Genomic DNA, 14,622 nt, shown 5'->3' on the forward strand with positions numbered 1-14,622 from the left:
TTTCCTTTTCTGATTTCCCTCCCTTCCATATGAAGAGCAACCCACCACCCCGTCCTTTCCCCCCAACCCAACACCCCCCTTCGTCTGTGCATGTGATGTGCGCAGCACTAGTGGCCTGTGGATCCTTTCAACACATCAATAACTAAATTATATTAGACTCTTGTCGCTACCATAACACATTATAGAACTCATACCACCAACAACAACACCCAGCTATACTATACCACCCCTCGTCCACTGCTTCCGAAACCTTTTTAGAACCAACAATTCGTACATTTCAGTTCTTCTCCCCCCCCAAAAAAAAGAATAACATCTTTATTTGCCCAAGGAGTCCAGGTATTCTTTTGCTTTTATCTTTGATGAGAAAAATTGGGTATTCCCCTGGTTGATAACCTTAAGTTGCGCTGGATTAACGAGGTAGGCCTGAATACTTTTGTCCTGAAAAGGTTTTATAAGCTGTCTCAGCCTCCTTCGCCTTTCTACCGTTGAGTGGCAGAAATCGGGCCTAACAAAAAATGAGACCCCTCCACTTGAACTTTTGGCGTCTGGTCTTGCTTTCTCTGAGATTGTTTGCCATTTGAGGAAATTCCCGAAAAATACCAATATAGCCCGTGGCCTGTCACCCTCTTTTGCTGGTGCTCGTAACGGAGTGCGGTGCGCTCTTTGAATTTCTGCTGCCCAGTTCCACTCCAACAGTTTGGGAAAAGCCGCCTTAAAGAGGTCAGTTATATAACTCCTTGTATCTGACCCCTCCAGGCCCTCCTGGACCCCCAGCACCCTGAGGTTATTCCTCCTTTGCCTATTTTCAAACAATTCTAATTATCATTGGATGTCTTCAATTTGTGAGCCATGGGCCTCAACCAGGGCTGTAGCACTTGTCGCGTCTGCTTCTGTTGCTACAATTCTCTCTTCGAGATTCGTCATTCTCTCTCCAATGTTTAGACACGCCTTAGACAACTTCCTGATAACCCCCTGCATTTTCCTTATCCTTGCCTGGGCCCTTCGGCTATCTTGTCGTGTTTCTTCCCTATGCGCCAGGATCGCTTGATGTATTATATCCAGTGTGGGGGGGTCCCATCAGCTACCACCAGTGATTTGCTTGAGAGTGAACCCAACAATGGAGTGGCTGATGTATAATCCCATTTCAAGTCTTTCCTCCCCCTGTTCTGAGTACCACTTTGTACCAACATTTTTTTAGCTGTCGAGGGGTGGTCTTCCTCACTATGTTCAGGATCCGATTCTAGGCTACTTGCCCCCGGGGGAGTACTCAGGTCGTCATCTGACCACTCCGCCCCCCTTTGAGACTGAAAAAAAACAGTCACTGGGTTCTTTATCTACTTCACCCCTATTTTTGTCTAATGACAGATCATTTAATACGGTAGCTTTATTAGCTTCTGGGGCTGACATCAAGGGCTGACATCTGCTTTGAATCTCCTCTTCTTGCAGTTTGATTATTCTTAGTCCCTCTGCCTTTACTTCCCATGTTGCAAGTATCGCCATTATCCCCAGGTCTACACTTCTCTGTTACCTCTGAGCTATCCAAGTGATCAGGGGGGCTACTAAGCAGGCGCTTTCCTCAGCGGGATTACTTTTCTCCAAGAGAGCAGCGCTGTCAATTTCAAACCCCTTTGCTCCTTTTTCGCCCGCAGCATACGACCGGCGTGGGGGGGTCTCTAACGCACTATCATGTATCAGCGCACAAGTCATGTCAGCACCCTCTGTGCTCCCTCTGTCCAAGTCACCCTGGGACTCCTCATGGATATCTACAGGGCTCACCTCCTTGTTACGGCTCCGAGCCCCGCCTTACCCGATGCTGCACTCAGCGTTTGCAACTGTTGCTCCGGGCTCTGTTATAGCAAGCGGCTCCTTTTTCCGCAAGAGAAGATCCGCTACTGAAGGAACAACCGGGCAATTCTTGGCGGTTGCCCCACCTCTTCCTCTCCTGGGTGCTGGTGGATCTGATGAGGGAATTGGTTGTGGATGGCCAGAAGAGCCCTCCGGGGCACCCGGGTCAGCCAGGATCTCCTCTCGAGCCTTACGGGCGGCCGCTGCTGCTGCCGCCTTTGTTACCACAGGATTCGTCACCACCTTCGGAGCCCTCATCAGACCGCCTCCAACAATTCACTGCAGTAACCGCACTGGGTGATCCTCGACCAGCGGCCTGATCACCTGAAGTTCAGCTCCGGGATAAGTTCTCCAAATTTCTTTACGGGAGTTTCGCATCAGGAGCAGGGGGGGATCCAGGGAAAAAAGTCCTACAGTGGGTGGTTATTTCGTCTTCACCTAGGACTCACATAGAACAAACACCCACCACAGCCAGCTAGTACAGCTGTCGGCCTCCTAAGCGGCCGCCATCTTGTCTCCCAAGAGTTATTGGGGAGATTGTCTTAATAAAAAAGATTTATGATATTTAGGGAAATTGGAAAAGTTCACTCCACCTTCATCTTTAGGTCACTGTAACTTGATTAAAGACATACAGGTCTTTTTATTATTAAAAAAAAATAGATAATATTGAGTGCATTCTCTTGTAGGACTGAAGAGGTATATGCAAGAATATATTAGATAGCGTAAAAAGGATGATAGGGACCATCATCATTTTAATGGTGTCCAGTCACCCCCACCAAGACACGTGGAGCAGATGCCATTTACAGATTAGTGAGAACGTTTTCTGAATGCAAATGTCAATATTTATAGAAGAAGTGAGGAATGAAGTGAATTGAAGACCAAGGCATTTAGGTTGTTTGGATAGCCATTTAAAATTAGAAGAGGAAAATTCATACATGAAGGTGAATTTGTTAGGGGCAACATTTTGCATTTATCAGTATTCAATTTATCACCAGAGACAGAGCAAAAGGATGAAACTTCTGAAGCAAAAGCAGGGAGTGAAGAGAAGGTTTGATAAATGAATAACAAAATGTTGTCACAGTATACACAGCTAATTTAGCTTGTTGAGAATCATAAGTGAAGCCATGTATATTACCATTCTGACAAATCTGAGACAAAAATGGCTCTAGTGCTAAATTAACAAGCATTTGCAATGCAATAGGTCTCGTAGTATTTAAGTTAGAGTTTTTGGTTTTGCTTGGCATAGTTTTTTTATACTGTATTTTGTAATGATTTTTCTGCATTTATGTGCTTTTATGATCATTATCTTGGCCGAATAAGGAACATTTGAATTGAATTGGGGGGGTGTGTATCAGTGCGTGGCTATGTTTGTGTGTGATGTGTGTCTGGGTGCGAGATGTGTGTACTTTCTGTAACTAGAAACATTGAGCTGTGCCCCCTGAAAACTCTCTCCCCACCCTGGCCCCATCAACTGCCACTTGGAGATATCCCTCTAGCCCTGCAAAGCAAAATTAAATACCGGGGCTCGTGAGTTTGCCTGTCTTTGTCAGATTATGTTATGACACGCGTGTCTGTTCGTTTTGCCTACAGGCACCCAGAAAATTGGGAAGCGAACTACTACGGAATCTAAATTTTCCACGTTTGTGGAGCAGCGAGTGGGCGTTTACAAGACCAATAGCTCAAACTTTCCTAATGCGAGACCTATTGGCAACGCCAGTGCTTGTTATTTTTATATTGTATGTGCTTTTATGATCATTATCTTGGCCGAATAAGGAACATTTGAATTGAATTGGGGGGGTGTGTATCAGTGCGTGGCTATGTTTGTGTGTGATGTGTGTCTGGGTGCGAGATGTGTGTACTTTCTGTAACTAGAAACATTGAGCTGTGCCCCCTGAAAACTCTCTCCCCACCCTGGCCCCATCAACTGCCACTTGGAGATATCCCTCTAGCCCTGCAAAGCAAAATTAAATACCGGGGCTCGTGAGTTTGCCTGTCTTTGTCAGATTATGTTATGACACGCGTGTCTGTTCGTTTTGCCTACAGGCACCCAGAAAATTGGGAAGCGAACTACTACGGAATCTAAATTCTCCACGTTTGTGGAGCAGCGAGTGGGCGTTTCAGACGGGTTCACTCACTGACTGTGTGTGGGTCACGGAGGGACCATTCACAAGGAGGGACCATTCACGGGCCTGTCTATCTAACCCTTGGAATTTCACTGCCCGAGATGAAAGGACCCGTTTGCTCGTTCATAAGGGAGGCAGCAGCGGCCATATGCGCGGCGCTGTGGGGAAGGTGTTAGACATGTAGCGCTGAGCGTGAGATGTGACGCTGCTCTGTCACAAGTGCGAGTGATTTATGGACCCCTTCGTAAGTGGTCCTGACCCTGTGGGGGACTCTGAAAAGTTCCCAGCAAAAATGAACACACCGCGGATGTCTAGGGTGTTTACCCTCACCCCAGCTTACTGTAGCAAAAGCGAACAAGTGCGCCTTGTATTTGTCTTTCCCGCCATTTCCAGTAACCCACTGCTCATCCAGCTAAACAGCCTTCTGATTGGTACGAAGCAACAACGCAATGAAATGTTGTTGTTTCAGAAACTCGTAAAGGAAACCCAACCGAAAAGTGGATATACGCGGGGTGGAAGGGTGGGAGGGAAAGGAGGAGTGTGTGCAGGAGTCCGGCGGTGGTGAAATGGACAACTCAACACAAAGGGCGACATAGAAATGTAACACGGGCAGTTAGCCTACAGCACCGAGAATTAAACTGATGATGATGTTAGCCCAGGTTTGTGCTCTTTTATGGTTGGCTGACGTCATCACCTCCTGCGTGGACAAGAGCCTGGCCTGCGCTGAATAACGTCTCAGACATAAATTAAATGCACAAATGAATAAATCTGTTGATAATCGGAACTTTTGATTTCAACCTCAGAAGCTCAGAGAGATCTTACCCTGGTGAGAATTTTCATATCCCTTGCTGGGGAGAAATCGGCCACCAAAGGTTAATGCCCCCGGAAGTCCGCCGCGGCCGCCCCGGAAGTCAGGCACGGTCGCCTGTGACGGGGGCGGGGCCACGTCCAGACCGGAAGAGGAGGCAGGCGGAGTCGATGCGTCTCGCGGCCCGGGGCTCCTGTGAGCGGTGTGGAGACCTGGGGCCGCGCTAGCAGGAGGTTGGGCGCCGCGTGCTGAGAGAAGAGTCGCCGACATTGCCCAGGTAAGTTTCAAAAGGCTGGAGGGGCTTGGTGCACTTGTGTGTGTGCGTGTATGCTTGTGTGTGTATGCGACGGTGACGGCGGGGGAGGGGGAGGGGAGGGGGGCCTCGGTGCACTTGTGTGTGTGTGTGTGGGCGCGCCCGTGTGTGTATGTGTCAGGGGGGTTTCTCTGTATGTATGTATGTGCGTGCATGGGCGCTTGTGTGTGTGTGTGTATGCGCATGCGTGTGTGGTGCTTGCGCTTCCCAGGAGACAGCGCCTGGCCACAGCACGCGTTCCCGTTTCAAATCCACTCCAAGGATGCGCGCGGCCGAAACTGTCTCCTGGGAAGCACACTCGCTAACAAAAGATCTCTAGCGGAGACACAGCGCTGACGCGCTGTGTTCGCTACGAGACCTAAAAAGGAAGGAGGAGAAAGAACAACCCTGATGAACTCCTCCCTCCAGAGTGAAATAAGAGGATATCAGCCCATTAACACAAATGCCCGCTTTGCAAGCGGTATAGAGGAGAGAAATTAAAGACAAGATTTTTGGGCCAAAACCTAACCAAGCTAAAGTATGAAATAAATAAGACCAAAGAACGCGATCAAAAGTCTTTTTGGCATCCAGGGCAATGGCCTTCATAGAATCAGGCAAACCTGTGGATCTAGAAATAATGTCAAAAAGTAAACGGGTATTATGCAAAAGATATCTACTCTTGACAAAACTGGATTGTTATTTTCCCAGGAGATCAGGGAGAAAAGATTCTAACCAGAAAGCTAATGCTTTAGAAAGCACCTTATAATCTAAATTGACTAAATATAAGGGTAGATAATTTTAGCAAAATTTGGGATCTTTGCCTTCTTTCAGAATGATGCAAATTAAAGCATCTAAAAAGGAGCCAGATGAAGTGTTCAAATTAACAAAAGATTGAATTAACAAACAAAGTTTGGGAAGAAGCAATTTGGAAAAATGTGTGTAAAATTCAACCGTAAAACCAATAGGGCCTGGGGCCTTGTCCTTCTTAAGGGAAAGCAGTGCAAGCTGAAGTTCTGCTTGAGCGATATCAGACTCTAAAGAAGAGATGTCAGCATGTGTAGAACCTGTTTTGGATACAGAAGACAGATAACCTAAAATTTCAGGCTCTGAGGAGAGACATTCAAGTGTGAAAAGAGTAGTACAAAATTGTTAGAATTGAGATAAAATGTTCTGGTCCTTGTGATGAAAGGAGCCAGTACTTTCAATAATTGATTCAATGAATAATTTGTTGTGCCTAACTTTAAGATAGTTAGCTAGCAACTTCCCAGGCTTGTTTTGACCTCCCTAATATTTAGCAATAGATATGATGAGAAAATAAGCAGCACTATCAATAGAGACCTTATTAAATTGAAGTTTGGCTTTAATCAACTGATTTAGAGATTGTTGATAATGAGAAGTATAATAAGAATGCTCCAGGTGTTTAATTTCACCAAGGATCTGTTTAGACTGCAATTGAGATAATAGCCTTTTTTAGAAACTAAATTAATTATGAAGTCACGGGCTGAAGCCTTAAATGCATCCCAAACAGTGTAAAATGAAACATCACGGTCTGATGAAGGGAAAAATATTGTGAGCAAAAGTATTGAAGGAAGATTTACAAGCGGTGTCTAGTAGTAATAATTTATTGAACCTACATCATTTAGGAGAGATAGATTTGGGTAAGATGTCTAAATGCACAGATACCAGGACATGATCGGATATCAAAATGGAACTTGTATCCGCTGAATGTAAGGATTGAGTGAGTTGGTGAGAAATAAAAACGTAGTCAATTCGGTATTGTATTTGATGTACTGGGGGCGAAAAACTTATACTCTCATAAAGTGGGATTACATAGATGCAAACATTCGTAAAGTGACATCTATGAAAAGCTTGTGTAGAAGTTTTTGCATTTTATTTGGTATGTAATGAGATAATGAATGTCTATCAAGAAAAGGGTCAGCAGGCTAATTACAATCACCGGCTAGGACCAGGTTATCATCTGGGTGTTGCAGGAGCTTCTGTGAGGTCAGGGACCAAAATTGACAATCAGGTGCATTAGGACCATATATGTTGAAAAGAGCAATCAGAACTTTCAATGCATAGTTTAAATTATAACCATTTTCCCTACTCATCTTTTTCTTGAGAAATCAACTGAACCTTTAAAGATTTGTGACATATTAAATCTCCATGCTTTTTTCCAAAAGCAGGTGAAAGGAAAACTTCACCCACCCACCCCCTCCCCAATTTAATAGATTAAATGTCAGATAGAAAGGATTCCTGCAAAAAAGCTATGTGCACACTAAGCTTTGACAGGTGAGTGAGAACTCCCTGTCTTTTAATTGGAGAATTCAACCCTTGACCCAAGAGACCATTTTCAAAAACATTGGAATGGGACAAATTGAAGATAACAATCATACATCAATTGAAACGTAATATAACAAAGATTTATAAGTAATTAAAGAAATATCAGCTTAGGAAAAATGATGAAAAGCGTAGAGTCCAAAATTTGAAAAGAAAAAGGGAGAAGAAAGGGGGAGAAAAGAATGAAAAAGAAACAAAGAGGGGAAAAGAGAGGAAGTTTAGCAATAGCAAAGAAGAAAATATCAAACATACAACAAAAAAGGGGAACATACCTAACGATATTTTAATGGGGGAGAGGACGAACCACATGGAGAAGACATCAAGTCTGATCCACAAGGGGCAGCATGGCGCAGGAAAGGTGGTGCGACATGAATGAGAAATAAAGACAACCATAACAAAATTAGAGCATCTGCAAGAAAAAAATCCAATGTAAAATGCTCAGTTAAAAAAAAAACATCATGCAATAGTCTATAGCTACAGACCAACATCAACCATAAGTAAGGGAAAATGAAAAAGAACCAAATACTGCATTATAATATAATCCCTTAATGATGAAAAGTTAGCAAGCAGACTCAACAACAAAAGAATATCATGCTGAAGAATTTGAAGGAGCAACATCCATAACGTACGCTCTGTAGGATGTAATGAAATCTCTCAAACTAGATGGATCCTTCTAGGAAGTTGTTTTATTACAATATGTGACTTTAAAGAAACATGGTTGAAAAAGTCCAAACCGGGCTCTCATGGAAGGGAGGGCAGGTTTCATACTCAGAAAGTCTCTCTGTCTGTCTGCTGTGTTCTTGGTGTAATCCTGAGAAAATTATGTGTCATGTCCTGACCAAGAAATCTGTTTGAAATATCTAGCAGCAGAGATAACCCGCATTAGTTCTCTGTAGTCCAGAAAATACAGGATGACACCTCTAGGTCTCTGAGAAGGTGACGTACTCAAAGGAGGGCATCCTATTCTGTGAGCTCTCTGAATGTTAAGCGGCTGACTTTTTTTATGAATGTAAAATCTGAGGCAGAAAGGTTTTAATAAAAGAAATGGAGCCTGCCCCTTCTTTGCCTTCAGGAGGACCAACAATGCGATATTATTATTCCTATTTTGATTCGCAATGTCTTTCACCTATATCTGTAAGGAGAAAACCTTTGCCTGAAGAGAATGTCCTTTAAGGGAAGTGTCATTAAAGTTAGTAATTTGCTGCTCCGCTGAGGATAGACCTTCTTCCATGAGTGGCCATGTATCACTAAGCAGACCCCCCAGGATATAGCGGCATGAATTAGCAAATTTAGTGGCACAAAAATGGAAATTTAGCAGCACAAATATGGAAATTTAGCGGCAATTTTGCGGCATTTTATGTGGCCATTTTCCCCACAACAAACACAAATATCGTACTTTTTTTAGTTATTTAACAACATGAAGCACACGCGCACACGCACACATCCCCACACACATCTTCTACCATCTCTCTCCTTTCTACCCGCTCTCATGCCCTCTTCTCTCTTCCCCTTCTGTTTCCTCACTCCCTTATCTTCGACCGCTCTCTTCCTCTCTTTCTCCCTGTCCTGTCTCTCCATTCTCTCTCCCACATTTCTGTCTGTCTCCCTCTTTCGCTTTTCTCTCTTTCTTATCACCCCCTTTCTCCCCTCCCTCCACACTCTTCCCCTCTCTCGCCCGTCTCTCTTTCCTTCATGTCCTCTTCCTATCACCCACACCTTCTCTTTGCTTCTTCGCTCTCCCCATTTTCCAACTCCTCTCTCCTCCTTATCCTCTTTCCTTCCCCTGCCTTACCTTCACCTCGGTTGTGCTTATCTCCTGCTTCTCTCTCGCTGCTCTTCCACCTCTCTTTTCCAATTATCTCTCTCGCTTTCTCTCCCACTCCTTTTTTCTCTCTCTCCTTACCCTGTCCCTCACCGACCTCTCTCCTTCTCACTCACTGATCTTTCTCACTGCCCTTTCTTTCCCTCTCTCTCCCTCATTCACCTCTATCCCTCCCTCTCTTTCTCACATCACTCTCTCGCTCTCTGATTCTCTTTCCTCTCTCTTCCCTTCTTTCTCCTCACCCCGTCCTCCATATGTCGCACCCCATCTCCTTCTGTTTCTTTTTCCTTTCTCTCTCCCTCTCTCTGATTCAGTTTCCTTTCTCTCCCTCCACTCTTTTTCCTCTCTACCCCCTAGCTCTGTATCTCTTACCCTCTCTCTCTCTTTCTCCTCAATTTCCCTTGTTCCCCTCACCCATCCTCTCCCTCCCTTCTCTCATTCTCACCCCCTCTCCCGCTCTCTCTGTTTCCCTTTCCTCTCTCCCTCCACTCTTTCCCCTCACTTCGCCCTCTCCCATTTTGTATCTCATACCCTCTCTTTATCCTCACTTCCTTCTCTTCCCCTCTCCCCTCCCCACCCTGCTCTGTAACTCACCCCCTCTTCTTGTTTCTCTTTCCTGTGTCTGTCCCTCCATTCTCTCTCCTCACCTCTCCCTGTTTTGTATCTCGTAACCACCCCCCCCTTTCCATATGACAACTACTGCCTATCCCTCCCCCGGGTCCTACAAACTGCCCAATGCTTAATGTTTCCAGCCTCGTTTGCCACCCCTTACAAATGAGCTCCCAATATCACTCCTCCGATTGCCTCGCTTCTGAAATGGAAACAAAAAACAAAAGCAGCTGTTCTGCCGTTCGAAGCCATCCTGTGTTTATTTAGGCGCTTCCATTACAACCTGGACGTGGACGTGCTGATCGGAGCCGGAAGCTCGCCTGTTGGGCCAATAAAGGCTTTGTCTGCTCCCAGCAGGCGAGAGGAGCAGCCGCTTTCATGATTACCCGCAGCATTATTAAGAATCCTCCATCAGGCCCCCTAATATCCGGCTGCAGAAGAGGGTGCAGTTAAAACCCTTGCTCACATTTAAATCCCTACCGTACCTGCCTGAGAGCCTGCCGTGGTGCACCACGCGATCATGTGATGCATTTTTGCGACCTAGTCAGACCCCCCTCGACCTCCTCGCTCCTTCTCGCCGCGAAATCCAAGGCGGAAACGGCGCAAACGGCAAAAACGGCAAATTTCGCGGGCTTTTTGGCAAATATCGCGGCATTTCCCGAGATCGGACGATTTCGCGATTTTTGGGCAAATCGCGAAATCGCGATAAGCTGGAGGGTCTGACTAAGTGTTTGTAATTTAGAAATAGTGTCTTCTATAAAAGTGCACAAAGCTCTAATTTTCTTCAACAGAAGATCTAGCGAAGCCACAGGTATAGACTTTGTAGGAGAATGCAGGTCTTTTTTAAGCCATTTAACTGGTGCCTTACTGGTAAATGGTTGAGATAGCGTGGCAGTTAGAAGATAGAAGAAGAGGCTGGACTAGAGCCTGTAGTTGTAGGCAGATTTATCCATCGCAGTGGATACTAATTGCGCAGACAAGCACATTCGCGAATTGCCCACTGGAGTCTTCCTTAGTGTTCTTAAACCTTTTAACTTACCCACATATTTGAGTTACATCAAGTAGAAATAAATACGTAGTCAGTGTTGGACAATTATTACCACAGCAAAGGCACCTCTACAACTCATTCAGTAAAAAGAAATATCGAAACAAACATGTCAATGAAGAGGAGACCCAGAAGAAATACTGAACTTCTGCATACAATTTCCTCAAAGCAAAGCTTAAATGCTCATTTATGCAGGCTCTGTGCTCCAATAGATGAAGAAAACACATTTAAAATGTTAGTTATGCCTTTAAAAAGGGAAATTGCCTTTAAAAGAGGGGCATGCCTATAAGAAACCATTTGGATGGCATTCAGCTGTCATTCAGCACTGAGCCTCGCCCCGCAAATGGTGCCTGCTTCTGAAGAGAGGAAGCGAGCCACCCAAATATCCTTATGAGTGTAATGTTAACGTTTCAGTGAATGCACGTTGCGTCATGACGTAACGGCGGCCATTTTGGGGATGCGCGCGCATCCCTACTCAGAGAGAAGCGCGAGTGTCGGAGCACGGCACGATCGGCTCGGCGCTCTCTGGTACATATAATTTAATAAATACAGTTCTCCCTACCACAGCGTCCTGTCATCATTTCTGTGGGAACCACCAACTTTACAATGAGCTCCTTCCCATGCCAATAAAAAGTAGAAGCGCCATGAGCGCTATTGTTTACACGACCACTTCAGGTGACAAGAGTTGTCCAGGAGTCAGGAGGCTCCTGTCACGCCACCACCACATGCTCCTCGGAGCTTCAGAGGAACGCGTATATCTTGCCCGCGCAGTAAGCTATGCCCCCTGCAACTTACAATTTGTTTGAAGCAACAAGACCGTAACCGATCTGGGTTTGTTTGAACTCCCCTCTAATAGACTCCTTCCATGGCTGTTCGGGCTGGACTGCTCTTATTGGATTAGGACCAAGTCTGATCTGCATATGGCTGATCTCACTCCGGAGAGGCATAGTGGGCAAAAACATTATGGACTGGAATGTGGCTCGTAGTAATATGGCTGAGATACCCGCCACCACCTCTCAACACAATCCCCAAGAATGGGAATACGGAAACGGTTCTGAACTTTTGGAAGGCGGGAGGGAGTTACCCTCCCGGCCGTATTTATTAAAATATGAAACAAAATTAAAACATTAAAATAACAGTTTCATATCATGTACAATTTCAGTTCCACATTATGATGTTCCTGGCTGACCTTAACACATCTCTAATACAAAGGTTCTCCTAGCCGATACTAAACATCCTGCAAATGCATTTCTCAAAATTGAAATTGTACATCCTAACATTACGGGCCAACGGCAAGGTCGTAACCGGTGTCAGATCCCTAAACCAGAACTCCCCCCTCACTTGTGAGGGGCGGTCGCACAGAGGACTGTACCTTTGTACCTACTTCCAATTTCCCTTGTCTTGACGGGGGCCCCATGTTAACTCGACGCCATCTTAGTGGTTGTCCGAGGACTCGTGTGAGGTGTCTAGAAGGTAGCGTAGACCCCCCTCCCACCCCACACAACTAACCACATCTGCCGTCGCAGATATCCTGGCCCCGGGAAATTCCCAGGAGGGGCCCAGCAGCCCCTCCTCCCCAGGGAGGGGCCTATGGCCGCCTTCCCTTTCGGCGTCCCCATCCTTAGAGGGGACCACCTCCCCGTTTGAGGGGCCAATGGCCGCCTCCCCCCGGGCGCTCCCATCCATAATGGGTGACGCCCCACCTCTAGGGATCTTCCAATTACTGCTCACCGATCATGACCTTACCGCCACAGGCCGGATAGTTGACCGGCTATCCGGACCCCCCACAAAAACTCCTACTTAAAGGTCATGGCTGCAAAGTCTTTAACCAAGCTACGAGGTCTCCTATGAGTAAGGAATTCCCCACCTGGGACAAATGGACCCCATCTTCTAGGTACATATTGTCCCCCCTAATACATCCATGAGGAATAGAATGCAAGTTACTTGTACGGAACAGTCTACCAAGTTTGTTATTCACTTTCTTCACCGAATGATTTACAGCAGACACAGAATTAGCCCCCCGCCATATCTTCCGTGGAATCATATGGGACCATGCAATCGTGCACCCCGGAACCCTTCTCGCCAACCAACTTACTGTGGATAGTATCAACTCGAGAAGTACTCGTCGACCAGTGGTCACCAAATCATTGCCCCCAAGATGCACTATGATTATAGATGGCGGTGACCTTGTCCGCCCTAACAAACCCTCCATAAAAGACTGGAACTGGTCAATACAGAGCCCGCCCCTTCTGTAGAAGGTCACCCTGCACCCGTATTCCCCAGCCATGTGAATGATGTCACCTGCTTTGAATACGTCTGCGGCACGCCTCACGTATGAGTGGCCCACGACCCACACCACTCTTTCCTCAGCCGGTGATCTTTGACCGCTGGTTCCCAGGTGTCGGGTCGACTGCACAGTCCGCCCCGCCTCGTAAGCTCGCGTCACTGTAAACCAAACAAAAACAAGAAGCGTGTGTGCATGACATTAGCTTCACAACATGTGCAACCGCACATACCTTTTATAACAATTCGAGGACCAACGCCCCAACTGTTTCACTTTTTCAACACTCAGACCCCTGGCTGTAGCCTCTGTAGCAGCCCCTATCCTGAAGGAATGGGTCCCAAAATCACACGGGTTCAAGCCCGCAGCTGCGATTGCCTTTGCAAGCACCCGCTGGAACTGAAACCTAGTCAGTGGGGTGGCGTCGGCGTGCCTCAGCAAGATTCCCCCCCATGATGCCGCCCTCTGCGCCAAATACTCCTCAACGCATGCCACCGGGCACATGGGAGACCCGGGAATCCGCTGGACTACTACACTGTCCCCGATCACTCCCTGATCGGTCTTGGACCTGGCAAATGAGACTACCATTGTCTCCCCCTTAACTTGAATGTGCTCTCGGCACAGACCTCCCCCCGTATCCTGCTTGTTCTTTGCTACCAGTTCGCTTACCCGCATAGCCCCATGGAATGCTAATGCAAAAGCGGCCCGGAACAGCACCGTCTCTGACTGAGATGAACAAGTCGCAGGGAGTACGGACATTAACTGAGACAACCTTTCCAGACCTATCGGGTGCCTCACATCCACTCTGCGACCCTCACGGCGTTGCCACCCACGCAGCGCTTTTTGTACCAGAAAAGACGCTGTGGGATCCTGGATACCATGAGCCCATGCCATGAAGGAAATGGCGGCCCGGTGCCTATTGGCCGTAGCCACTGATTTGCCTGCCTGATGTAATGATAACAGAAATTTCAGGACATACTCCTCTTGGCCCCAAAGCACCCCCCTAGCAGAACCCAAAAAGGACCAATAGGAACGGAACGCCCCTTCGTATGCCTTCCTTGTCCTGGGTGCTAGACTCTCTACCACGAGGTCTTGTAGTCCGGGGCACCGAGAGACCAGAGAGCTTCGGGAAATGGTGCCGCCACCGGGTCCGCTGTGGGCAGAAAACCCCAAAAGGCCTGCATACGGGAACGAGAAAGCGCATCAGCTGCCTGATTTAACACCCCTGGCACATGTCTTGCCCTAAAGTGGACGTTTAGTCTCATACACAGCAGAACAATTTCCTTCAGCAATCTCAAAATCCATCTGCAGCGTGCTGCCTGACTATTGATACACTCAACCACGGTCATATTATCCGACCAGAACACCACAGAGTGATCACGAAACCCCTCAGGCCATGTTTTTAAGGCCACCAGAATAGGGAACAGTTCGAGAAACCCAATGTTACTTGTGAGCCC

Source organism: Lissotriton vulgaris, chromosome 1_1 (assembly GCF_964263255.1).
Source record: "Lissotriton vulgaris chromosome 1_1, aLisVul1.2, whole genome shotgun sequence".
NCBI lineage: Eukaryota > Metazoa > Chordata > Amphibia > Caudata > Salamandridae > Lissotriton > Lissotriton vulgaris.